Consider the following 25,549-nt stretch of genomic DNA (forward strand, 5'->3'; position numbering starts at 1 on the left):
ATTGAGACCACTCTGCCATTCAATCATGGCTGATCTCTGCCTCCTAATCCCATTTTCCTTCCTTTTCCCCATAACCCTTGTCACCTGTTCTCATCAAGAGTTTGTCTATCTCTGCCTTACAAAATATCCGCTGTCCACCTCAACAGCTCTCTGTGACAATGAGTGCCTTCTCACCTCGTTTCTAAAAGAGTGCCCTTTAATTCTGTGTCTAAAACCTCTGGTCCTCAACTCTCCCACCAGTGGAAACATCCTTCCCACATCCACTCTATGCCTTTCATTATTCTGTAAGTTTCAGTGAGGTCCCCCCTCGACTTTCTAAACTTCAGCGAGTAGAGGCCCAGTGCTGTCAAATGCTGAGATGATAAAAATGATAATATATACACCTTTATCTGATCACCCCTTAGCTTCCTGAGCTCAAAGGAATAAAGCCCTAGCATGCCCAGTGCCCCCTATAGCTTAGGCCCTCATGTCCTGGCAACATCCTCATCGATCTTCTTTGCATTCTTTCCAGCTTTACAATATCCTTCCTCTAACAGCGTGACCAAAACTGAACACAACACAATACTTCAAATTGGGCCTTACCAACATCTTGTACAACTGTTAACATAACATTCCAATGTTTTACTCAACTCTTTGACTGATGAAGGCCAATGTACCTAAAGGCTTCTTGACCACAACATCTACCTGTGAGGCTACTTTCAGGGAACTGTGCACCTGCACTTTCAAGATCCCTCTGCTCTACAACACTCCCCAGGGCCCTGCAATTCCCTGTGAAGGTGTTCCCTGGTTTGACTTTCCAAAATGCAATGTCTGCAATAAACTCCATTAACCATTCCTCAACTGAATTACCCAGCTGATCTAGATTCTGTTGTAAATTTTGGTAACCATCTTTGCTATCGCCAATAGTACACACTTTTGTGTCATCTGCAAACTTGCAAATCATGCCCTGTACATTCTCATCCAAATGATTGATGTAAAACACAAGCAGATATGGGCACTGCAGCGATCCCTGAGGCACAACACTAGTCAAAGCCTCCAGTCTGAAAAACTACTTTCCACAATCCTCAGCTTTGTTCCATGTAGCCAATTCTCTATCCAGTGGGCTAGCATTCCCTTCCAGAGCAGACAACTATGCACAACCTGACCAAATTCCTGGTTAAAAACTACATAGACAATGTAAATAACATTTTTGGTTACTTCAATTAGATTTATAAGACGCATCTTCTATATGCAAAACCCGGCTGACTATTCCTAATCAGCCAATAATTTACACCAAAGGCCGGTAGACATATGGAACAAGCTGCCAGAGGAGGTAGTTGAAGCACGTACTATCATAACATTTAATAAACATTTGGACAGATACATGGATAAGGATAGGTTTAGAAGGATATGGGCAAAATCCAGGCAGGTACAGTGAGTGTTGATGGAGCATGTTGGTCGGCGTGGGCAAGTTGGACCAAAAAGCCCATTTGTACGCTGTGTGACCCAATGACTAATCAGCCCATGTCAATCCAAATGTATATTTTATCTCAGAATCCTCTCCAGTAATTTGCCTTCCACAGCTGTTAGGCTTACTAGTCTATAGTTCCCAGGTTTTTCCACACAGCCCTTCTTAAATAGAGTCGCAACATTCCACTCAAGAGTCCACTCTTGTGGCACCTCACCTGTGCCTAATGATGATTCATATATATCAGCCAGGAATCCTCCAATTCTTCTCGAGCTACCTACAGTATCATCTGATCAGGCGCAGGAGATTTATGTACTTTCAATCACCTTAGGACATCCAGCACCTCTTCGACCATATTACCGAGTGTCCTCATTGACGACCTTGCACATCTCCTGCAGCACACAGAGATAACCATTTTTGTTTTTGGAGGGCAATATCCGCTCTCTAATTACCCTCTTTTTCTTAATGTACATAAAATCACTCTGGTTTTTCCATAATATTGTTTTCCCATTTTTTGCCCCCCTGATTTGCTTCTTAAATATGCTATTCAGTCCCCGAAACTTCTCCAGGGTTACACTTGATCCCAGCTGCCTATCCAAGTTCTATGCCTCCGTTTTCCAGACCAGAGGCTCAATTTCTCTGAGCATGCAGGCTTCCTTACTCCCACCTGCCCTTTCCTCTAACAGGAACATGCATGCTCTGAGCTCATGCCATCACACTTTTAAAAGCATCGCTCTTTCCGGATGTTCCTTTGCCTGCAAACAACCTACTCCAATCAATTTGAGTAAGTTCCTGTCTCATACCATCAAAGTTACATTTGTTCCAATTTAGAATTTTAACTTGTGGGCCCACCCACTCTTTATCCATAACTATTTTAAAGCTAATAGGTGTGGCCATTGATCCAAAAACACTCGTTCATGGACATTTCAGGCACTTGCCTATTACAATTTCCTCAGGGAAGATGAAGCTTTGCCCTCTCCCATCGTGGCCTCTGTATATTGCCTCAGGAATCTTTCCTGAACTCATTTGACAAATTCCACCCCGTCTCAGCCCTAGACACTCTGGTAGTTCCAGTCTATCTTGGGAAAGTTAAAATCCCTGATGATGATAAACTCATTAGTCAGTTGTCTGCAATTTCCTGGCATATTCGTTCTTATAATTCCTATTGACTATTTAAGGGCGAAGAGTACACTCCCAACAAGCTGATCATCCATTTTTTAAATTTCTCAGCTCCATCCTCATAACCTCACTGGAAGACCCATCAGACATGTCATCCGATTACTGTTGTGACATTCTCCTTAATCAATCATGCAACACCCCCTCCTCTTTTACCCCCAACTCTATCTTGTGCCTCAAGCACCTGTACCCTGGATCATTGAGTTGCCAGTTTTGTACCTCCCTGAGCCACGTTACTGTAATGGTTCCAATGTCCCAGTCGCATGTACCCATCCAAGTCTTACCCATCGGGCCTCTTGCATTAAATAGATGCAATTCAATACAACAGTCCTACCTCACTCCTTGCTGTGCTCCTGCCTATCCTGCCCATTGAGCTTTCTGTTATCACCTTCCATTCCTAGTTCGAGCCTCTCACCTGGCTCAGTTCTGCAGTTAACCCCAACCCAGCAAATTTAGTTTAAACTCACCCAACTACCAACTGCAAACCTTCCTGCCAGGATCTTGGTTCAGTTCAGGTGCAACACATCCTTCTTGTATGGATCACCTCTGCCTCAGCAGAGATCCAATGGTTGACACATCTAAATCCCTACCCCCTGCAACAACTCCTCAGCCACACATTTATCTGTCCAAATTTCCTGAAGCTACCCTCATTAGCATGTGGTACCCGGGGTAACCAAGATATCGCTACCCTGGAGGTCCTGCTTCTGAACCTTTTGCCTAACTCCTTATATTAATTTTAAGGGACAACTTCCCTTTTCCTACTGCAATTTGTGCCAACATGCACAGCGCTCACCCTTTCCTTGAGAATGTCCACGTCTGTCCAAATGCTGGTAGATCCAGGCCCTCCAAATTCCCTCCAATAACCTTTGCGCCACTGCTGTCAGGCTCACTGTTTTTTTGCTCCCTGATTTGTTCTTGCTGCCCTTTTCAATTATTCCCTTGTTAAATAGCCTTGTTCAAAACATCTCACAGTGGTGAAGCTAGTAGAGCTGCTGCTTCGTTTCTCCCATCACCTGGCTTCAAACATGATATCGGGTGTTGACTGTGGACTTAATACATTCTCCCTTGGATCCTATGGGTCTCCTCTCAGCTCCAAACACAAGCATCATGAAGTTTCTTTTAATTCTATCTTTTAAATTGCTCTGTGTTGTGTGAATGGTGCAATCTGGGTGGGCATAACGGTAAGAGGGGGAGGGGGAAATGAGGAGGGTGAGAGTGAATCATGTTTTCTGAAATACAATAAAATTCTTACTTGCAGCAGCATAACAGGCCTGTAAAATATAATATTAAAACAAATCATTTCTGTTCATTAATAAAAACAATATTAGTGAAAAAGAAAGCAAGCCCAAAAATAAAATGGGGAAGAATAACATAGTTGAGGGTAGGATTTGTTTTAAAATGGATGGTTGGTGTGGACTCAAAGGTCCTGGTTCCATGCTGTTTGTCTCTGACTCTGTTCCAACATCTACCCTGTCCTGCCGCCATGGGATCGTGTGTGGCTCACCCCTCATTCATCCCTCATTCTTGTCAACGCCAAACCACACAAACCAACACTTTTAGTCATTTGTGAAAATAAAAAAGCTTGACCCCTGAAATTTGCCGAGTTAATATCTTCTAGGCTATATCAATGTAAATATACTCTTAAATAAAGAGACCAATACCACACATAGTATTTAAGGTGTATTTTAACCTCAGTATTTAAATCTCCAACCCCGCTTGCAATATATCCCAATGTGCTGCTGACCTACCTGACCGTTTGCCGCACCTTAATGTCGACTATCAGGTGTGTCATACGCAAGAACACCTCAATCTGTGTGCTACACCCACTTTTAATTTCTCACTGTCTTTTCATACTTTACACGAGTGCTTGATCTCTCTTTTCCCTTCATTAAGCACAGTTTGCCAGGTTTAGCCCATTCTCTCGATCTGTATTTGTGGAAGATGTCTTGTCTCCAATCCATGTTAATACACTACCCAATACAGTGAGCTCCTTTGCACCAGATACCCTATTGTCTTGGCAGAGGACTTCACCATCAAACAACATTCTCTCGTTAAAATCTATATTCTTCCCCATGTGTGATGCTCCACACAAATACTTTGTTACACCACATGGGTTCTCACAAGTACCCAAGCATGTATTTTTTCTCTGCACAGATTGCACATGAATGGAAGTTGTTTCTGTCCCCGCTCCTCCCCAAATTACCGGAGCCAGGCTGAGACGTCCTGATGTCACCACTAACACTGGGCCAGTAAGAAGAGTGCTCGGGCTTCTGGAAAAAAACGAAGACCACTCCTCAACTCCAACAGATGATGGGGGTGTTTATCTTGTGGAGATTCCCTCCAACACTCTAATAGCTCGGTGTCCAACATTAATTGTGTGCCATCCTGGGGAGGAATGTATCTATTCTCCAGATGTTTATTATCCAATCCATTCGATGTATTATATTCCAGTACACAACAGAGGGCAACACATTAGCTCACTGCTGGTGTGGGAGAAATTTATCCTGCAGATGGTGCCTCTCTCACACTTCTGTCTCCTGCCTCACCGTCTCTGCTCACAATGCCACCAGCCCCCACCCCTTCTCCTCCCTTACCCGCCTGTGCTCCCCTACCATCCCCTCCCAGCCATCAATTCCACCGCTTCATCTTATCTCCATTCCTGGCACAACACAACACAAACTGTTTTCCACAACACAAACTGTCCTCGATGCAGCATACATTGCCACAGGGCAGAATTAATCTTGTGAGTGGTTTCTCTTCCTAACATTATGTACTTTAGAGTTCCTGCACACATATCCCAATGTCCATCAATATTGACAGGAATAAAATTGCGTGATTGCATTCAGCAGTGATGGACTGTGCTGTGATTTTGGCCTGAACTGGACATTCTTATGTGGTAAATTATAAATCGTTATTTCCAGCTTTTGGTTCCATTGACGATCTAAAGGGACTTGTTCTCCAATCATTCCTGCCCATTCCTGATGTCATGTTTGTGAGGTGCCGCTTGCATTGCAAGGATTCTTCACTTCAGACAAAAAAACGCCACTCCTTGCATATTGGGAAATACAAAGAAACAACATAAAAATACGAGATTGAGTGAAAGGATTTCTGGGAAGACAGACATATACATTCTGTGACACCTTGAATGGTCAGTTTCAACATCTTATGATTTTCAATTTCCTCTCTGGTCTTGCTCATCTTTATCTCTGCAATCCAGTCCTTGAAGCCTCTGATAAATCTGAGCTACTCTTATTCTGTCATAATAATCTACAAATTTAATGTCTGCTGGCATAGAATTGAACATCATGAAAACATGCACTTTGGCCCAATTCATCCATGGTTTGCCCATATCTCTGAGCAAAACACAAAGTGTTGGAAGAACTCAGCGAGTCAGGTAACATCTGTGGAGGGAAAGGACAGATGGCATTCTGGGTCTGAAGAAGGGTCTTGACCTAAAATATCACCTGTCCTTTCCCTCCACAGATGCTGCTTGACCTGGCTGAGTTGTTCCAGCACTTCCAGTACTTGGAGTTTTACTCAACTTTGCAGCATCTGCAGTTTCTTGTGTCTCTTTCTACATCTTTCCTGTCCAAGTACCTCTTTAATTGACGTTTAAATATGGTAATTGTACATGCCTCTACCACTTACTCTGGCTACTTGTTCCATATACTATCCATGCTCTGTGAAAAGTATGTCCCTTCTGTGGCCATTGCAGGTGAACTAGAAAGACATGGCTGGTCAATTCTGCCCAGTTCAACCATCCTGCTTGTAACAGTAAGCTGGCAAAATAAGAACGAGAAACGGAACTGCAGATGCTGGAATCTTGAGCAAAACACAAAGTGCTGGAGTAACTCAGCATGTAGGAATTGAAAGCGACATTTTGGGTTGGGACCCTTTGGAATGTAAGAACAAGGTATTTTATATTTCAGGAACGCAGGTAACATTGGTGAAAGGAAAGATACAAACTGAACAGAGATTCAACATTCGAGTATCAAGGGAGCAGGTGGTAAATTTGGGACAGGAATGTCGTGAAACAAGCAAGAGTGAGAGGTGGTGAGTGACACTGAGAAACAGTGTACCCGGGGAATCTAGGGGGAATAATTGTGATGATCCCTGTTTCCCAGTTTGCCCCGTCTCATTCCACTATCTCCTTTCTGCTGTGCTCAGACTCGATGTTCTAATGATGATTTTCAGTACCATCTCTCCCCCTCTTTGCAGAACTCCATGATTTTTAAAGCTCCAAGATGGCCAGATGTTCAGATCATTAAATAAACCTGAAATTAACCTTTCCAACAATGGCAGTTGTGCCTTCGGCTGTTAAGGCCCCTTGTGTTTTCTGCCCATTATATTTCTGTGGCACAGAAACCAATGTTCAAAGCTGACACATTTTTGTCAACAAGGAATGATTCTGTGAATTTTCCATTTCCAGTCCTCTCTGTTCACTGTAGTCCCACTACACAGCTGAGTGCATAGTGCTGTGTGTTGGTGTGCAGTATAAAACATGTTGGAGTTGTTAGGCTGAAGCTCCTGTGCAGTAACTTCCATACAATACACCCTTGTTTTTACAACCATAACATTACTAATGGGTTAACTCTGCCCTGCTCTGTTATTCTTGGTTTTAACAGGAAATACATAGACTGAGAACAAGGGGCTTTTCACACCAGGGAAACAGATAACCTTTGTTGGATGTGCTCAGATGCAAATTGAGTGACAAGGAAACAAGAGAATTTGTGCAATGGAGAGTGGGGGGGGGGGGGGGGGTGAGGATGAGGGGGTGAGTAGGGGACAAACAGAGGTAGTGTTTTGGTGCACAGAGGTAAATACTTGCTTTTGTGCACCAAATTCAAATCTTCCATCATTTCATTTCTAACAGAAAGACTCCACAGATTAATTCACCACCATTCCTATAATCCTGTTAATAAAAAATAAACAGGCTGAAAATGAAGTGCTTTTCATATCAGGCGCAGATAACATTTTGTGAAATGCCACAGATGCAAACTAAGCCACAGATAAAAACAAGAAACAATGGAAGTTAGTGGAGTGGGGAGAGAGGGCAGCAAAGAGAGTTGTCAAGGCAGTTTGAATTATGGGACTGATTGACAGACACAAAAAGCTGACAGGAAGCAGCTCTGGAGAGAAGTAATGTTTCGGGTCGAGACCCTTGAGATTAATTGGCCTGTTTCCATGCAGTATCTTAATAATTAATTCTTGTATTTCTGGCCTTTGCTGATCTAATAGAAATATTCCATTGGTCAATTTCATCCCCGTTCTGTTATTGTGTTTATAATGGTAGCTCAATGAGAACAAGGCACCTTCCATTTCAGGGTCACAGGTCACAGGGCCAAATGTCCTAATGGCAAACTGAGCAAAAGATGAAAATGTGAAATGGGAGAAGGATTGAGGGAATGAGGGGAGAAGAAGGCATGAAAGAGACATAAGCTGGAGAGACACTGTGTGAGAGAGACTCACTAATCAATAAATGGACATAAGAAGGAGGTGTTTGAGTTGCAGAGTGGGCAGTGGTGGGCAGTGAAGGGGGAGAGAAATTGAAACTTAATTCATGACACCTGTTACTGCTGATCTTGGTCATAAAATCCATAACCTGGATTTAAAAGCCCACCGTGGCCTTGCCCCTTCCAATCACATATCCCCCACTATTACTTTCAGTGATTGGCTCTCTCGCCCACTCTAATTCAGACCTGTTATCCACAAATTTAACAGCTTCACTATTAACGGCTTTGTCTCCAGCTACCCAGATCCCATGTGCCGTTAGCCCGTTACTGATTCTGAGTAACATATAACATATAACATATAACAACTACAGCATGGAAACAGGCCTGACCGGCCCTACCAGTCCACGCCGACCATTCTCCCTGACCTAGTCTCATCTACCTGCACTCAGACCATAACCCTCTAATCCCCTCCTATCCATATACCTATCCAATTTACTCTTAAATAATAAAATCGAGCCAGCCTCCACCACTTCCACCGGAAGCCCATTCCATACAGCCACCACCCTCTGAGTAAAGGAGTTCCCCCTCATGTTACCCCTAAACCTTTGTCCCTCAATTCTGAAACTATGTCCCCTTGTTGGAATCTTCCCCACTCTCAAAGGGAAAAGCCTACCCACGTCAACTCTGTCCGTCCCTCTTAAAATTTTAAAAACCTCTATCAAGTCCCCCCTCAACCTTCTACGCTCCAAAGAATAAAGACCCAACCATGTACATTGCAGATCCACTGGCGCGGTTCTTGTGTGTGCAAATAATCAAAGGCAGGCTGGGTAACTAAATGTGAGGAGTGCAATAGAAGCTCAGTGCACTGGGATTAGATGAAGAAGGGTGGGAGAGCTGGTGTCATTTTTAAGCACGGACTTGGTATGGTTGGTTGGATTGGACTGTTCTGTGGGTGGCCTGTTTGATTATAATTGTCCATTAAAATTATTGAAGATGCGTTGCATTGCCTGTGGTGCTGTATGGATGTGTCCAGTGGATGTTCTTCAAAATCCTGTCCATTAAAGATCCAGTAGGCAGAGCCATCTGTCCAATGATGCTCCTTAGTATTGTTGTGTTTGTTTTAGAACTCACTGACTGTGAACAATGGATTCTCCATGTCTATGGCAGAGAAAACGGCTGGTGAAACGTCACAAGAACATTCAGCAACGGGTGGAAGCAAGGCTGACGTGAGAGAGTTGAGCTCAGACTGGGGAGTCATTGTCATACAGTGTGGGAATAGACCTTTCATCCCAACTTGCCCACGCCGACCAACATGGCATATCTACACTAGTCCCATCTGCTTGCTTTATCCCTCTATTCCTATCCATTATCCCTCTATTCCTATCCATGTACTTGGTGTGAAAGTACATCTCAACTACCTCCTCTGGCAGCTCGTTCCATACACCTACCGTCTTTATATTTTTAAAAAAGTTGCCCCTCGGGTTCCTATTCAATCTTTCCTTTTTCAATACTCTGTGTAAAAGACTGTGGATTGATCCTATCTATTCCTCTCATGATATTTTACACTTCTGTAATATCACCCCCTCATCTTCCTGCACTCCATGGGATAAAGTCCTAGCCTGCTCACCAAGGAGTGAATTACCTGTCCTTTTCTGCTGCCCCACCACCGCAATGTTTATCATTGAATTAGAATCCTCCATCAATGAATGCCAAAATCACTCAGTGTCTTTTCACAGGAACACAGCAAAACATGAACAAAAGTAGGTTGCCTACCCTGAGTCAATGCAATCATAGCTGATATGCCGTTCAACTTCTTCAACTGATAGAGTCAGATTGTCATCTAGCACAGATAAAGGCCATTCAATTCACCTTACCCATGCTGATCAGTAAGTATCCATTTATATCAGTCCCATATATCACCATGTGATCTGTCACCTTCGAGGCCTTGGTGTTCAAGTACTAGAAAAGTTGTGATGGCTTCTGTTGTCACCATCCTCTCAGGCACCATCCTCTCAGGCATATTCAAACAATCCTCTAGGTGATAAAAAATCTTCTGTCTAAACCAAATAAATACCGACTCCTTATCTTAAAATGGACAGAATACTGGAGCAACCCAGCGGGTCAGGCAGCATTTTGGGAGTATACGGACATGTGAAGTTTTTAGCTCGGGAACCTTGTTCATACCGTTGGGTACCAAACTATATGACGTGCTGCTGTAGTTGCATTTGGCCTCACTCTGGCAAGTTGATGTAGAATGAGAAAGGATGAAGGAGGGGGGGAGAGAGAGAAACACAGATGGACAGAGATCGACTCAGAGAGCACATACAGCTTAAGGCCATTTAGATTCAAACATCAAGCACCCTGTTGCACAGACCCTGCACAAACCCATTCTCCCGACATCAGCAGTTCCCAGACTGCCACTGGGGGAAATGTACTGGAGGCAATGGCCCTATTAACCCTATTAACCCACATGTCTCACAGTCCGAGCATAACTGCCCAGATACAGCCACTTTTGCCCGGTGTCCATGCTGACCAAGATGTCCATTTAAGTAGATGCATCCCGTAGCCAAACTGTTTCAGTTCTTCTGTGTGGTATTTTGCGTTGGATGTTCTCCACCACCAAATGCCTAATCAAGTTCCAATAAGCCCAGTTGTGCACCTTACTAATCATGTATTTGTTACAGGAAGCTGTCAGACAGAGCAATGGATTGTCTACCTCAGGCAGAGTCAACATCTGGTGAAAGACCACAAGAACATTGAGCAATGGATAGAAGCAAGGCACAGGTGCGAGAGTGAGGTGGGATTGGGAGAAGATGTGCCTTTTCTCTGGCCATATTCCCCAATGAGATCTCAGCTGGCTCCTTTATCCTGAATTTCAATCTCCCAGCACGTGATTGTCTTCTGGACTGCCTTCAATGTTAGTTTATTATTTCTTAAATAAGAACACCAAAACTACAGTATTCCAAGTGTGTCCTCACTAACACCCTGTACAAATTTAAAACAAATTTCCCATTTCTGAACTACAACTCCATTGCAATGAATACCAATATATGCTTGCTTTCCTCACTAGTGACTGCTCCTTTCTATCTGAGCAGTTTATAAATATCATCCTCTGGACCAGTGTTGCTTAACATCCTGCTTCTCTATTGTAATATCACAAATAATCTCCTTTTCCGTTACCACATACACAGCTCACTGTCAAATGCCAATCCTGTATTGATCTGGCAGTGGCTTACGATGGGGCTGCTCCCCCCTCACCACCCCCTGTCCATTACAGTTCAAATGTTAACTGTCCAGTACACAATAATAATCCACCAAACAGGCAGGTGTTTCTACTCTGATTATTATTTCCATAACACCAACTACACTTTACAATTACTGCATACACTGCTCAGTGCCTAGAACTGGCATATTGGTGTCATGGATTGTTCCTCCCACTCTCCCCTTCCATTACAGTTCCAAGATACACAGTACAGTGTGTGGCACTGACCCCGTGCTGGTGTAGGAGGGGTTTATCATGCATTTATACTGTCCTTCACACCTCCCCATATATTACAGTACCTGTCCACACAGCCCAATGCTCAACATTGCCACGGTGTAAATTAGAGAAGGAGGCTTGATTGAATGAGGAATGTTCTTATAGTTTGGCCACGATGTTGCCGTAAACTGTTCATTCCTGAGCGTAAATTCTAAATAATTATTTCTCGCTCCAACTTTCATTGAAGTTGCAAGAGACTTCAATCCTCTGTTCTATCCAGGCCCATTCCTGAAGTAATGGTTCTGCACTGCAGATTACTTCAGGGCCACAAGTGACAGAATGAAGAGTGGAGTGAAAGAATTTGTGGGAGGAAATGCTGGTGGATAGAGAGAGAAGAGCCAGGTCACCTTGAGTGAACAGACATAGTGTTTCTTTTATTTCCTTCCACAGTCTCACCCCCTCCCAATCTCTAATCCCCTCAATGACATTAACTGTCTGAGTTATCTGAGCTCCTCTCATTTGGATCTCCTGATAATCCACAAATTTAGTGGCTTCACAACTGACCATTGTGCCTTCTGTTGTCTACCCATTGTACTCCCCGAGCACAGAGACCAATATCCAATACAGCTACAAGGTTTGTTTTATAATCTTGCAAATGTTGACTTGGAGGGACTGTTAGCGGGTAAATGCATATCTGACATGTGGGAGGCTTAGAAGAGGACTCTTTTCTGAAGAGGTGATGGAGAGAATGACGGGGACAGGGAAGTAGATATGTTTTTTTATTCATTTTATGTATTTATTTATTTTCCGGTCAATGCAATACAACAGATTGACCATACAGTTGTGAAAGTTAAATAGTGCAAAAATCATTGTATCAAAAATAAAACAATATAATCACAGATGATATTTTCTGACCGAAAAAAAGGTGTAGGCAGAAGCCAAAGCTTATTGTGCCTACCCTTAATACTTAACAAAACGCAATTAAAAAAACCACAACATCATAAGTCAGAAGCAGATAAACAAAACATAGAAAGAAACATAAATATTGTCAAGAGCCATCATTTCTGTCATGTCAGTCATATCTCAGTGCTGATCACATTTTGTATCTTTCAAAAATAATATTTTTGAACATGGCCTTTAGCAAGACTTTTAACCATATAACCATATAACAACTACAGCAAGGAAACAGGCCAGTTCGGCCCTACCAGTCCCCACCGACCACTCTACCTGACCTAGTCTCATCTACCTGCACTCAGACCATAACCCTCTAATCCCCTCTTATCCATATACCTATCCAATTTACTCTTAAATAATAAAATCGAGCCAGCCTCCACCACTTCCACCGGAAGCCCATTCCATACAGCCACCACCCTCTGAGTAAAGAAGTTACCCCTCATGTTACCCCTAAACTTTTGTCCCTCAATTCTGAAGCTATGTCCCCTTGTTGGAATCTTCCCCACTCTCAAAGGGAAAAGCCTACCCACATCAACTCTGTCCGTCCCTCTCAAAATTTTAAGAACCTCTATCAAGTCCCCCATCAACTTTCTACGCTCCAAAGAATAAAGACCCAACCTGTTCAACCTCTCTCTGTAGCTTAAGTGCTGAAACCCAGGCAACATTCTAGTAAATCTCCTCTGTACCCTCTCCATTTTGTCGACATCCTTCCTATAATTTGGCGACCAGAACTGCACACCATACTCCAGATTCGGCCTCACCAATGCCCTGTACAATTTTAACATTACATCCCAACTTCTATACTCGATGCTCTGATTTATAAAGGCAAGCATACCAAACGCCTTCTTCACCACCCTATCCACATGAGATTCCACCTTCAGGGAACAATGCACAGTTATTCCCAGATCCCTCTGTTCCACTGCATTCCTCAATTCCCTACCATTTACCCTGTACGTCCTATTTTGATTTGTCCTACCAAAATGCAGCACCTCACACTTATCAGCATTAAACTCCATCTGCCATCTTTCAGCCCACCCCTTCCAAAAGGCCCAAGTCTCTCTGTAGACTTTGAAACTCTACTTCATTATTAACTACACCACCTATCTTAGTATCATCTGCATATTTACTAATCCAATTTGCCACACCATCATCCAGATCATTAATGTAAATGACAAACAACAGTAGACCCAACACAGATCCTTGGGGTACTCCACTCGACACTGGCCTCCAACCTGACATACAATTGTCAACCATTACCCTCTGGTATCTCCCATTCAGCCATTGTTGAATCCATCTTGCAACCTCACTATTAATACCCAATGATTTAACCTTCTTAATCAACCTTCCATGTGGAACCTTGTCAAATGCCTTACTGAAGTCCATATAGACAACATCCACAGCCTTGCCCTTATCAATTTCCATGGTAACCTCTTCAAAAATTTCAAGAAGGTTAGTCAAACATGACCTTCCAGGCACAAATCCATGTTGACTGTTTCTAATCAGGCCTTGTTTATCCAAACAATTATATATATTGTCCCTAAGTATCTTTTCCATTAATTTTCCCACCACAGACGTCAAACTAACAGGTCTATAATTGCTAGGTTTACTTTTAGAACCTTTTTTAAACAAAGGCACAACATGCGCAATGCGCCAATCTTCCGGCACCATCCCCGTTTCTAATGACGTTTGAAATATTTCCGTCATAGCCCCTGCTATTTCTGCACTAACTTCCCTCAATGTCGTAGGGAATATCCTATCAGGACCTGGAGACTTATCCACTTTTATATTTTTCAAAAGTGTCAATAGACAATAGACAATAGACAATAGGTGCAGGAGTAGGCCATTCAGCCCTTCGAGCCAGCACCGCCATTCAATGCGATCATGGCTGATCACTATCAATCAGTACCCCGTTCCTGCCTTCTCCCCATACCCCCTCACTCCGCTATCCTTAAGAGCTCTATCCAGCTCTCTCTTGAAAGCATCCAACGAACTGGCCTCCACTGCCTTCTGAGGCAGAGAATTCCACACCTTCACCACCCTCTGACTGAAAAAGTTCTTCCTCATCTCCGTTCTAAATGGCCTACCCCTTATTCTCAAACTGTGGCCCCTTGTTCTGGACTCCCCCAACATTGGGAACATGTTATCTGCCTCTAATGTGTCCAATCCCCTAATTATCTTATATGTTTCAATAAGATCCCCCCTCATCCTTCTAAATTCCAGTGTATACAAGCCCAATCGCTCCAGCCTTTCAACATACGACAGTCCCGCCATTCCGGGAATTAATCTAGTGAACCTACGCTGCACGCCCTCCATAGCAAGAATATCCTTCCTCAAATTTGGAGACCAAAACTGCACACAGTACTCCAGGTGCGGTCTCACCAGGGCCCGGTACAACTGTAGAAGGACCTCTTTGCTCCTATACTCAACTCCTCTTGTTACGAAGGCCAACATTCCATTGGCTTTCTTCACTGCCTGCTGAACCTGCATGCTTCCTTTCATTGACTGATGCACTAGGACACCCAGATCTCGTTGAACTCCCCCTCCTCCTAACTTGACACCATTCAGATAATAATCTGCCTTTCTATTCTTACTTCCAAAGTGAATAACCTCACACTTATCTACATTAAACTGCATCTGCCATGTATCCGCCCACTCACACAACCTGTCCAGGTCACCCTGCAGCCTTATTGCATCTTCCTCACAATTCACACTACCCCCCAACTTAGTATCATCTGCAAATTTGCTAATGGTACTTTTAATCCCTTCGTCTAAGTCATTAATGTATATCGTAAATAGCTGGGGTCCCAGCACCGAACCTTGCGGTACCCCACTGGTCACTGCCTGCCATTCCGAAAGGGACCCATTTATCCCCACTCTTTGCTTTCTGTCTGTCAACCAATTTTCTATCCATGTCAGTACCCTACCCCCAATACCATGTGCCCTAATTTTGCCCACTAATCTCCTATGTGGGACCTTGTCGAAGGCTTTCTGAAAGTCGAGGTACACCACATCCACTGACTCTCCCTTGTCAATTTTCCTAGTTACATCCTCAAAAAATTCCAGTAGATTTGTCAAGCATGATTTCCCCTTCGTAAATCCATGCTGACTCGGAACGATCCCGTTACTGCTATCCAAATGCTCAGCAATTTCGTCTTTTATAATTGACTCCAGCATTTTCCCCACCACTGATGTCAGACTAACTGGTCTATAATTACCCATTTTCTCTCTCCCTCCTTTCTTAAAAAGTGGGATAACATTTGCTATTCTCCAATCCACAGGAACTGATCCTGAATCTATAGAACATTGAAAAATGATCTCCAATGCTTCCACTATTTCTAGAGCCACCTCCTTAAGTACTCTGGGATGCAGACCATCAGGCCCTGGGGATTTATCAGCCTTCAGTCCCATCAGTCTACCCAAAACCATTTCCTGCCTAATGTGGATTTCCTTCAGTTCCTCCATCACCCTAGGTTCTCCAGCCCCTAGAACATTTGGGAGATTGTGTGTATCTTCCTCAGTGAAGACAGATCCAAAGTAACGGTTTAACTCGTCTGCCATTTCTTTGTTCCCCATAATAAATTCCCCTGCTTCTGTCTTCAAGGGACCCACATTTGCCTTGACTATTTTTTTCCTCTTCACGTACCTAAAAAAACTTTTGCTATCCTCCTTTATATTATTGGCTAGTTTACCCTCGTACCTCATCTTTTCTCCTCGTATTGCCTTTTTAGTTAACTTTTGTTGCTCTTTAAAAGAGTCCCAATCCTCTGTCTTCCCACTCTTCTTTGCTATGTTATACTTCCTCTCCTTAATTTTTATGCTGTCCCTGACTTCCCTTGTCAGCCACAGGTGTCTCTTACTCCCCTTAGAGTCTTTCCACCTCTTTGGAATAAATTGATCCTGCAACCTCTGCATTATTCCCAGGAATACCTGCCATTGCTGTTCTACCGTCTTCCCTGCTAGGGCCTCCTTCCAATCAATTTTGGCCAGCTCCCGCCTCATGCCTCTGTAATCCCCTTTGCTATACTGTAATACCGACACTTCCGATTTTCCCTTCTGCCTTTCCATTTGCAGAGTAAAACTTATCATGTTGTGATCACTGCCTCCTAATGGCTCTTTTACCTCTAGTCCCCTTATCAGATCAGGATCATTACACAACACTAAATCCAGAATTGCCTTCTCCCTGGTAGGCTCCAGTACAAGCTGTTCTAAGAATCCATCTCGAAGGCACTCTACAAACTCTCTTTCCTGGGGTCCATTTCCAACCTGATTTTCCCAGTCTACCTGCATGTTGAAATCTCCCATAACCACCGTAGCATTACATTTTTGACACGCCAATTTTATCTCCTGATTTAACTTGCACCCTAAGTCGAGGCTACTGTTTGGGGGCCTATAGATAACTCCCATTAGGGTCTTTTTACCCTTACAATTTCTCATTTCTATCCATACTGATTCAACATCTCCTGATTCTATGTCACCCCTTGCAAGGGAATGAATATCATTCCTTACCATCAGAGCAACCCCACCCCCTCTGCCCACCTGTCTGTCTTTTCTATACGTTGTGTACCCCTGAATATTCAGTTCCCAGCCCTGGTCCTCTTGTAGCCATGTCTCAGTGATCCCTACAACATCATACTTGCCCATGACTAACTGAGCCTCAAGCTCATCCACTTTATTTTTTATACTACGCGCATTTAATTATATGTCCGTACCTCCTCTTCTTTAATCCTCATAATTTCCATCACTACTCTACTTGTTTCGCTTACCTCACATAATTCAATATCCTTCTCCTCGGTGAATACCGAAGAAAATAAATTGTTTAACATCTCCCCCATTTCTTCCGGCTCAGCACATAGCTGTCCACTCTGACTCTCTAATGGACCAATTTTATCCCTCGCTATCCTTTTGCTATTGACATATCTGTAGAACCCCTTGGGATTTATTTTTACTTTACTTGCCAAAGCAACCTCTTATCTTTTTTTCGCTTTTCTAATTTCCTTCTTAAGATTCTTTTTACATTCTTTATATTCCTCAAGAACCTCATTTACTCCTTGCCACTTATATTTATTGTATATCTCCCTCTTTTTCCGAACCAAATGTCCAATTTCCCTGGAAAACCACGGCTCTTTCAAATTATTATTCTTTCCTTTCCACCGAACAGGGACATAAAGACTCTGTACTCTCAAAATTTCACCTTTAAATATCCTCCATTTCTCTATTATATCCTTTTCATAAAACAAAAAATTCCATTTCACTCCTTTTAAATCCTTTCTCATCTCCTCAAAATTAGCCTTTCTCCAATCCAAAATCTCAACCCTTGGTCCAGATTTGACCTTCTCCATAATTATATTGAAACTAATGGCATTGTGATCACTAGACCCAAAGTGCTCCTCAACACATACCTCCGTCACCTGACCCGTCTCATTTCCCAACAGGAGGTCCAACACTGCTCCTTCTCTGGTAGGTACCTCTACGTATTGCTGCAAAAAACTATCCTGCACACATTTTACAAACTTCAAACCATCCAGCCCTTTAACAGAATGTGATTCCCAGTCTATATACGGAAAATTGAACTTTTACTCAATAACATACGGTAGATCGGTCATGAAGATGAGATCATATGGGATCCAGGGTGAGCTGGACAGTGGGTCGGTGATCAGAGTCACAGGGGGTAGTGGAGGGTTATTTTTCAGATTGAGATTGTGTGACCATTGGAATGTAGCAGGGACTAGTGCTAGGTTCCCTGCTAATATATTCACAATTTGGACAAGAATGGCAGTGACAAGAGCTTGTGGAAGATACTAAAATTATTGGTGAGGTGGACAGTGAACACTATTATTGAAGGTTACAACAGAATCCAGATCAGTTGGGAACGTGGGCAAAGGAATGGCAGATGCAATTTAACTCAGACAAGCGGTGAGAAATGTCTTATTGGTAGTCAGACTTCCCGAAAGGGAATTCGCCTAGCCCTGTCATTTACAGTGTTACTTACTCTCCCGGGCCCTGTCATTTACAGTGTTACTTACTCTCCTGGGCCCTGTCTTTACAGTGTTACTTACTCTCCTGTGCCCTGTCATTTACAGTGTTACTCTCCTGGGCCCTGTCATTTACAGTGTTACTCTCCTGGGCCCTGTCATTTACAGTGTTACTTACACTCCTGGGCCCTGTCATTTACAGTGTTACTTACACTCCTGGGACCTGTCATTTACAGTGTTACTCTCCTGGGCCCTGTCATTTACAGTGTTACTTGCACTCCTGGGATCTGACATTTACAGTGTTACTCTCCTGGGCCCTGTCATTTACAGTGCTACACACTCCTGGGCCCTGTCATTTAAAGTGTTACTCTCTTGTGCCCTGTCATTTACAGTGTTACACCCCTGGGCCCTGTCATTTACAGTGTTACTCCCCTGGACCCTGTCATTTACAGTGCTACACTCCTCCGCTCTGTCTTTTGCAGTGTAACTCCCCTGGACCTTGTCATTTACATTGTTATTTACTCTCATATGCCCTGTCATTTACAATGTTACTTACTCTCGTGTCCCTGTCACTTACAGTGTCACTTATTCTAAACTTTTCCTGTCCAAATGTCTTTTAAATGTTATCGTACCGACCTCAAGTATCTCCTCTGGCAGCTCGTTCCAAATATCACTGAGTGAAAATGTTGCCTTTCAAGTTCCTATTAAATCTTTTTCTTCTCACTTTAAACATGTTCTCTGGTACTTCATGCCCCTGCTGTGGATAAAAGACAGCGCATTCACCCCATCACCCCCTCGTGATTTTAAACATATCTATGCGATCAACCCTCAGCCTCCTGCGCTCCTTGGAATAAGGTCCTAGCTGAGCCAACCTTTCCTTATAGCTCAAACTCTCAAATCCTGGCAACATTCTCATAAATCTTCTCTGCACTCTTTGCAGCTTTGCACCACTTTCAGGGAACCTAGGGGACAAATACATACTTTCTTGAATATGGTACTTTGGGTAGACAAAGTGGTGAAGAAGGCATATGGCGTCATTGTCTTTGTTGGACAGGACATTGACAGTAAATGACAGGGCCCAGGAGAGTAACACTGTAAATGACAAGGGTTAGGACATCGCATTACATCGCATTACATCTGGATAGAACATTGGTGAGACTGCACCTCGAGTATAGTGTGCATTTCTGGTCACCATGCTATTGGAAGTCTGTGATTGAGATAGAGAGGCTGCAGAAGGATGTTGCCAGGACAGGAGTGCTCAAGTAGTGAGGAGAGCCTGGAAGCGTGGGGGCTGTTTCTTTTTTGGAGTGAAGGAGGCTGAGGGGTGACCTAATCGAGGTTTATTAAATCACGAGGGGCATAGATAAGATTGATGGTTGCATTCATTTTACCAAGACAGAGGTTGGAGGCCTCTGTAGGCTGACTCAAGCCATGGGTTTAATGTTTGCCTGGATTATGGACTATTACCTACAAAGAGAGGATAGCTGATAGAAGTATATAAAGTTACGAGAGGTATCGAGAGACTAGTCAGTTAGACTTTCTTTTCCAATACGAAATTGTTAAACACTAGAAGGAATATCTTTAAGGCGAGAGAGACAAAATTTAAAGGCGATGTGTAGGTTTAGTTTTTTTACACAGGGTGATGGGTGCCTGGAACATCCTGCCATGGGTGGTGAAGAAGCAGATATAATAGTGGCATCGGAGAGGTTTATAGATAAGCTCATGGACCTGCAGTGAATGGAGGGATAAAGATCATGTGTAGTCATGCGGGAGGGAAAAAATCATTTGTCCCAATTCATTAACGTCGGCTCAGATCCCCTAGTTTAAGTAGTCTCATTTGCCCACGCTTGGCCCATTTCCTTCCAAACCTTTCCATGTTCCTGTCCAAGTGTCTTTTTTATAAAATATTATTTTTATTGCTTTTTCCGAATAGCATACGAAAAACATTTAACATAACATAATATAACATAACATAACAAGGCACATCAACAACAATGTCACTTTTAGGCACCTAAAGGCACTTTAAACATAAAGGTAAGGCATGTTTCTGCTGCAGTACATGTTTATATACATAAGTGTATTTTTAATGCTGTTATAGTCCCAGCTTCAACTACATCCACTGGCAGCATGTTCCATTTATTCACCTGAGTGAAACAATTATGACATTTAAAAGGCTTTTGGACAGGTTCATGGATCGGAAAGGATTAGAGGGATAATTATGGTCAGGCAGAGGCAAACGGGAGTTGGGCCAAATAGCCTGTTTGCATGCCATAGTGATGCTTCAGCTGCCAATGTACTGTTTACTGTCTGTTCTGGGACCAGAGCACAGACACCAATACCCAATGCGACATGTTTTAGTACAACAGGAATGATCCTGCCAGTTTCCTTTTGCAGCCCTCTCTGTTCACTGTAGATCCACCACACAGCTCAATGCTGCCATGTGGGATGATGCTGGAGTGGACGATAAATCTGATAAAATTCTCTGCAATTTCATCTCTGTTCCAGTTCCCATATACACAGCTCAGTGTCACATACGGACGTGGCATGGATTATTCTGTGGCTACTTCCTCTCTAGCCTGCTCTGTCCATTACATTTCCAATACACAGTCCACTGGCAGCTTTTATCCTACAACTACTCCCTCTGTTAATACTTATGTCTATTTCTGTTCCAGTATGGCCATCTGTGTAATAATGGTCAGCTGGTCATTAGGCAGGATTTATACAGGACCTACAGTGCATTTCCTCTCTAATACATTTGTCTGTTACAATTGCAACCCATTGCTCAGTGCTGACCCTTCACTGATCTGTAGTTGTTAGAGGAAGTTGACTGGAAACAATGGACTCTTCATTCCACAGACCCAGAATAGGTGTTGGTTTGTCTTCTTTGCATGTTTTCCCCAAACCCACATCGGCTGCACTGTTATCCAGCCCTGCAGTTATTCACTCGGGAAGCGGATGTGGAAGGTAGTCGGTGAGCTGTCCCTGAGTCTGTCAACACTCACGGTAGAGTCACCGGGACTGAGGAGGTTGCAGGTGGTCTCATCTCCCTCCATCCCAGGCAGCAGCACCTCTGCAGAATCAGGTAAGAAGACATCACCACTTGATCAATCTCAGAATCTTACCTCATGTTAATTGATTGTAATTGATTTTTTCTGTACAACGCTGAGAGGGAGATCTTGTACCTCGTTTCTCTCTGATTTCAATTCAGTGCTTTCATTTGCAGAATGTCACCTGGTGAAATGAGGGTTCTGCTACTGATCCTGGGTTCTCTGAGTGAGTAATTTCTAACAGGGGTAAACTGTGTGTTGTGTACGGCAAAAAGAATTGGGAATTATATATTGTATGTAGAGGAGCAATAGCAATGTAACTATTCAGTGCAAATGGGACATGACCAATGAAAATTTGATACAGAATATTAGAACAGGGATTAAAAAGAGTGGAGACAGCAAGTTTGAAAAGGCAGCAATATTGATATGAAGGAGCAGGCAACTTTGCTTTCCACTTATTCAGCTGATGCAACTTCTCCGCCAATCTCTCTACTCTGTATAAGTGTGATGGGCTGTTTAAATTAAAGATTCTACAAAACTGATATCGCTATCAGCTCCGTTCTTGCACATTATTTCACTTTCACCACCTCAACACCACAGCTGATATCACTGCCCTCTTCTGTGAAAGACCAGTGCAAAGGGTGGTATGGTAGTGCAGCGGTAGAATTGCTGCCTCACAGCGTTAGATACCCGGGTTCGAACCTGACTCTGGCTGCTGTCTGCATGGAGTTTGTACGTTCTCCCCGTGACCTGCGTGGGTTTTCTACGGGTGCTTTGGTTTCCTCTCACACGCCAAACATGTCGAGGTTTGTCGGCTAATTGGCTTGGTATAATTGTAAATTGTCCCTAATGTGTAGGATAGTGTTCGTGTGCAGGGATCGCTGGTCAGGTATGGACTCGGTGAACCAAAGGGTGTATTTCAGCGCGGTATCTCTAAACTAAACTAAAAAAGAGGTTTGTTTAGAACTGGACACTTCCTCCAAATACAGGCTGTTGTCTGGACAACGACACAGCTCTCTATTTTCTTTCCATTTTTTCATTCTCCATACTTTACACAACATCTCAAGTGCTTTTGTTGCTTATATGTCAGTGTTCTTCACCCATGTGTCTTCCTGGTTGACCTTGTAAACCTAACATCCTCTGCACCTCCTCATCGTATCTACTTTTTCGGCTCTTGGTATCTATCCTAAATCCCCCATATTTTTGCTTTGGCCAACCCCATGCTTTCCTCGAGATCTGTGTGCCTCTTGGAGTAGAGTCTCCAATTCTTTAATGGGAACATATTTGTTCCAAGTCATCTCTCTGTTCTCCATGATTGACTCCCCCTGCTTTGTATTGCCTACAAGCTGCTGTTGTAAATTGAGTGGTGATAACCTTTTGACCAGAATTGAAATGTTAAGGTCCGGAGAGCATAGTTTTAAATTGATACGGGCAAAATTTAAAAATGATATGCAGGGCAAGTATTTGTTTACATAGAGGCTGGTGGGTATGTGGAATGCAATGCAGTGGAGGCAGATACGATAGTGGTGTTTAAGAAGCTTTTAGATGCATATGGATAGGCAAGTAATGGAGGCATATAGGTCATGTGCAGACAGAGAAGATTAGCCTAATTTGGGATTATGTTTGACACAGACATTGTGGGCTGAATGGCCTGTTTCCGTGCTGTACTGTTTTATGTTCTATATTTCCTCCTCAGTGTACTCTGAGAATACTTCTGCATCTCTCCCCTTCCATGCAGTGGTATCCCAGTTGGTGAAAATGCTGTTGAAATTCCCAATCATCAGTGCCTGGGCATCTTTGTATTTTAGGTCTCCTATGAAACCTGTATCTGGCAAAGATCAGCAGCTTCTCCTCCCAACACTAAGACATGACCACTGCCTTAATCTCACATCTAACTGTGGCCCCAGTTCATTGTCTTTATTTCCAGAGGTGTACGGTACAGGAACAGGCCCTTCACCCACCTTGTCCACGCCGATCAAGTAGGTATAGTGGCCAGTTTGCCTGTATTTGGCCCAAAGCCCTCTAAGCTCTTCCTACTCGTATATCTGTCTAAATGTCTTTTAAAGGCCTTTTTACTATTCCCTTCCATAGCTTCCTCTGGCAGCTCATTCCAGATACTGACTACCCTCTGCCTGAAAAGGTTGTCGCTAAGTCCCTCTTAAATCTCTCCCCTCTCAGCTTAAGACAACGGTATTGTCGGGGAAGAAATGGTGAGGGCTAATTACTTGTTTCGTATGTCAACTACAACAATCAAAAGTGGCAATTGGTGCTTCAGAGAACCGTAGTTGAAGCTTTGCTGCACATTTTGCCAGTTCTGTAGAACTACCCAGGGTGGACGACGAGGATGTAAAGCAGCTCCCACCCCGGCTAATAACTAGTGATATAAGAAAATAACTGCAGATGCTGGTACAAATCGATTTATTCACAAAATGCTGGAGTAACTCAGCAGGTCAGGCAGCATCTCGGGAGAGAAGGAATGGGTAACGTTTCGGGTCGAGACCCTTCTTCAGACTGATGTCGGGGGTGGGACAAAGGAAGGATATAGGTGGAGACAGGAAGATAGAGGGAGATCTGGGAAGGAGGAGGGGAAGGGAGGGACAGAGGAGGTATCTGAAGTTGGAGAAGTCGACGTTCATACCACCGGGCTGCAAACTGCCCAGGCGAAATATGAGGTGCTGCTCCTCCAATTTCCGGCGGGCCTCACTATGGCACTGGAGGAGGCCCATGACAGAGAGGTCAGACTGGGAATGGGAGGGGGAGTAAAAGTGCTGGGCCACCGGGAGATCAGTTTTGTTAATGCGGACCGAGCGCAGGTGTTCAGCGAAGCGATCGCCGAGCCTGCGCTTGGTTTCGCCGATATAAACAAGTTGACATCTAGAGCAGCGGATGCAATAGATGAGGTTGGAGGAGGTGCAGGTGAACCTCTGTCTCACCTCGAAAGACTGTTTGGGTCATTTGATGGAGTTGAGGGGGGAGGTAAAGGGACAGGTGTTGCATCTCGTGGGGTTGCAGGGGAAAGCGCCCGGGGTTGAGGTGGTTTGGGTAGGAAGGGACGAGTGGACCAGGGAGTTACGGAGGGAACGGTCTCTGCGGAACGCAGAGAGGGGAGGGGATGGGAAGATATGGCCAGTGGTGGGGTCCCGTTTTAGGTGACAGAAATGTTGGTGTATGATATGTTGGATCCGCTGGCTGGTGGGGTGGAAGGTGAGGAAGAGGGGGATCCTGTCCTTGTTGCGAGTGGGGGGAGGGGGAGCAAGAGCGGAGCTGCGGGATGTAGAAGAGACCCTAGTGAGAGCCTCATCTATAATGGAGGAGGGGAAGCCCTGTTTTCTGAAGAATGAGGACATCTCGGAAGCCCTAGTGTGAAACATCTCATCCCGGGCGCAGATGCGGCGTAGACGGAGGAGTTGGGAGTAGGGGATAGACTTTTTGCAGGGGAACGGGTGGGAAGAAGTGTAGTCCAGATAGCTGTGCGAGTCAGTGGGTTTGTAGTAAATGTCCGTCACTAGTCTGTCTCCTGTGATGGAGATGGTGAGGTCCAGAAACGGGAGGGAGATGTCAGAGATAGTCCAGGTATATTTAAGGGCTGGATGGAAATTGGAGGTGAAGTGTATGAAGTCAGTGAGTTATGCATGGGTGCAAGAGGTAGCACCAATGCAGTCGTCGATGTAGCGGAGGTAGAGTTCGGGGATGGGGCCAGTGTACGTCTGGAACAGGGATTATTCGACGTACCCGACAAAGAGGCAGGCGTAGCTAGGGCCCATGCGAGTGCCCATAGCTAGGCCTCTGGTTTGGAGGAAGTGGGAGGAGTCAAAGGAGAAGTTGTTGAGGGTAAGAACCAGATCTGCTAGGCGGAGGAGAGTGTTGGTCGATGGGGATTGGCTGGTTCTACGGTCGAGGAAGAAACGGAGGGCTTCGAGACCATCCTTGTGGGGGATGGAAGTGTAGAGTGACAGGACATCCATGGTGAAGCTGAGGGAGTGGGGGCCTGGGAACCGGAAGTTATCCAGGAGATGGAGAGC

This window comes from Rhinoraja longicauda, chromosome 8, assembly GCF_053455715.1.
Source record: "Rhinoraja longicauda isolate Sanriku21f chromosome 8, sRhiLon1.1, whole genome shotgun sequence".
Lineage (NCBI taxonomy): Eukaryota > Metazoa > Chordata > Chondrichthyes > Rajiformes > Arhynchobatidae > Rhinoraja > Rhinoraja longicauda.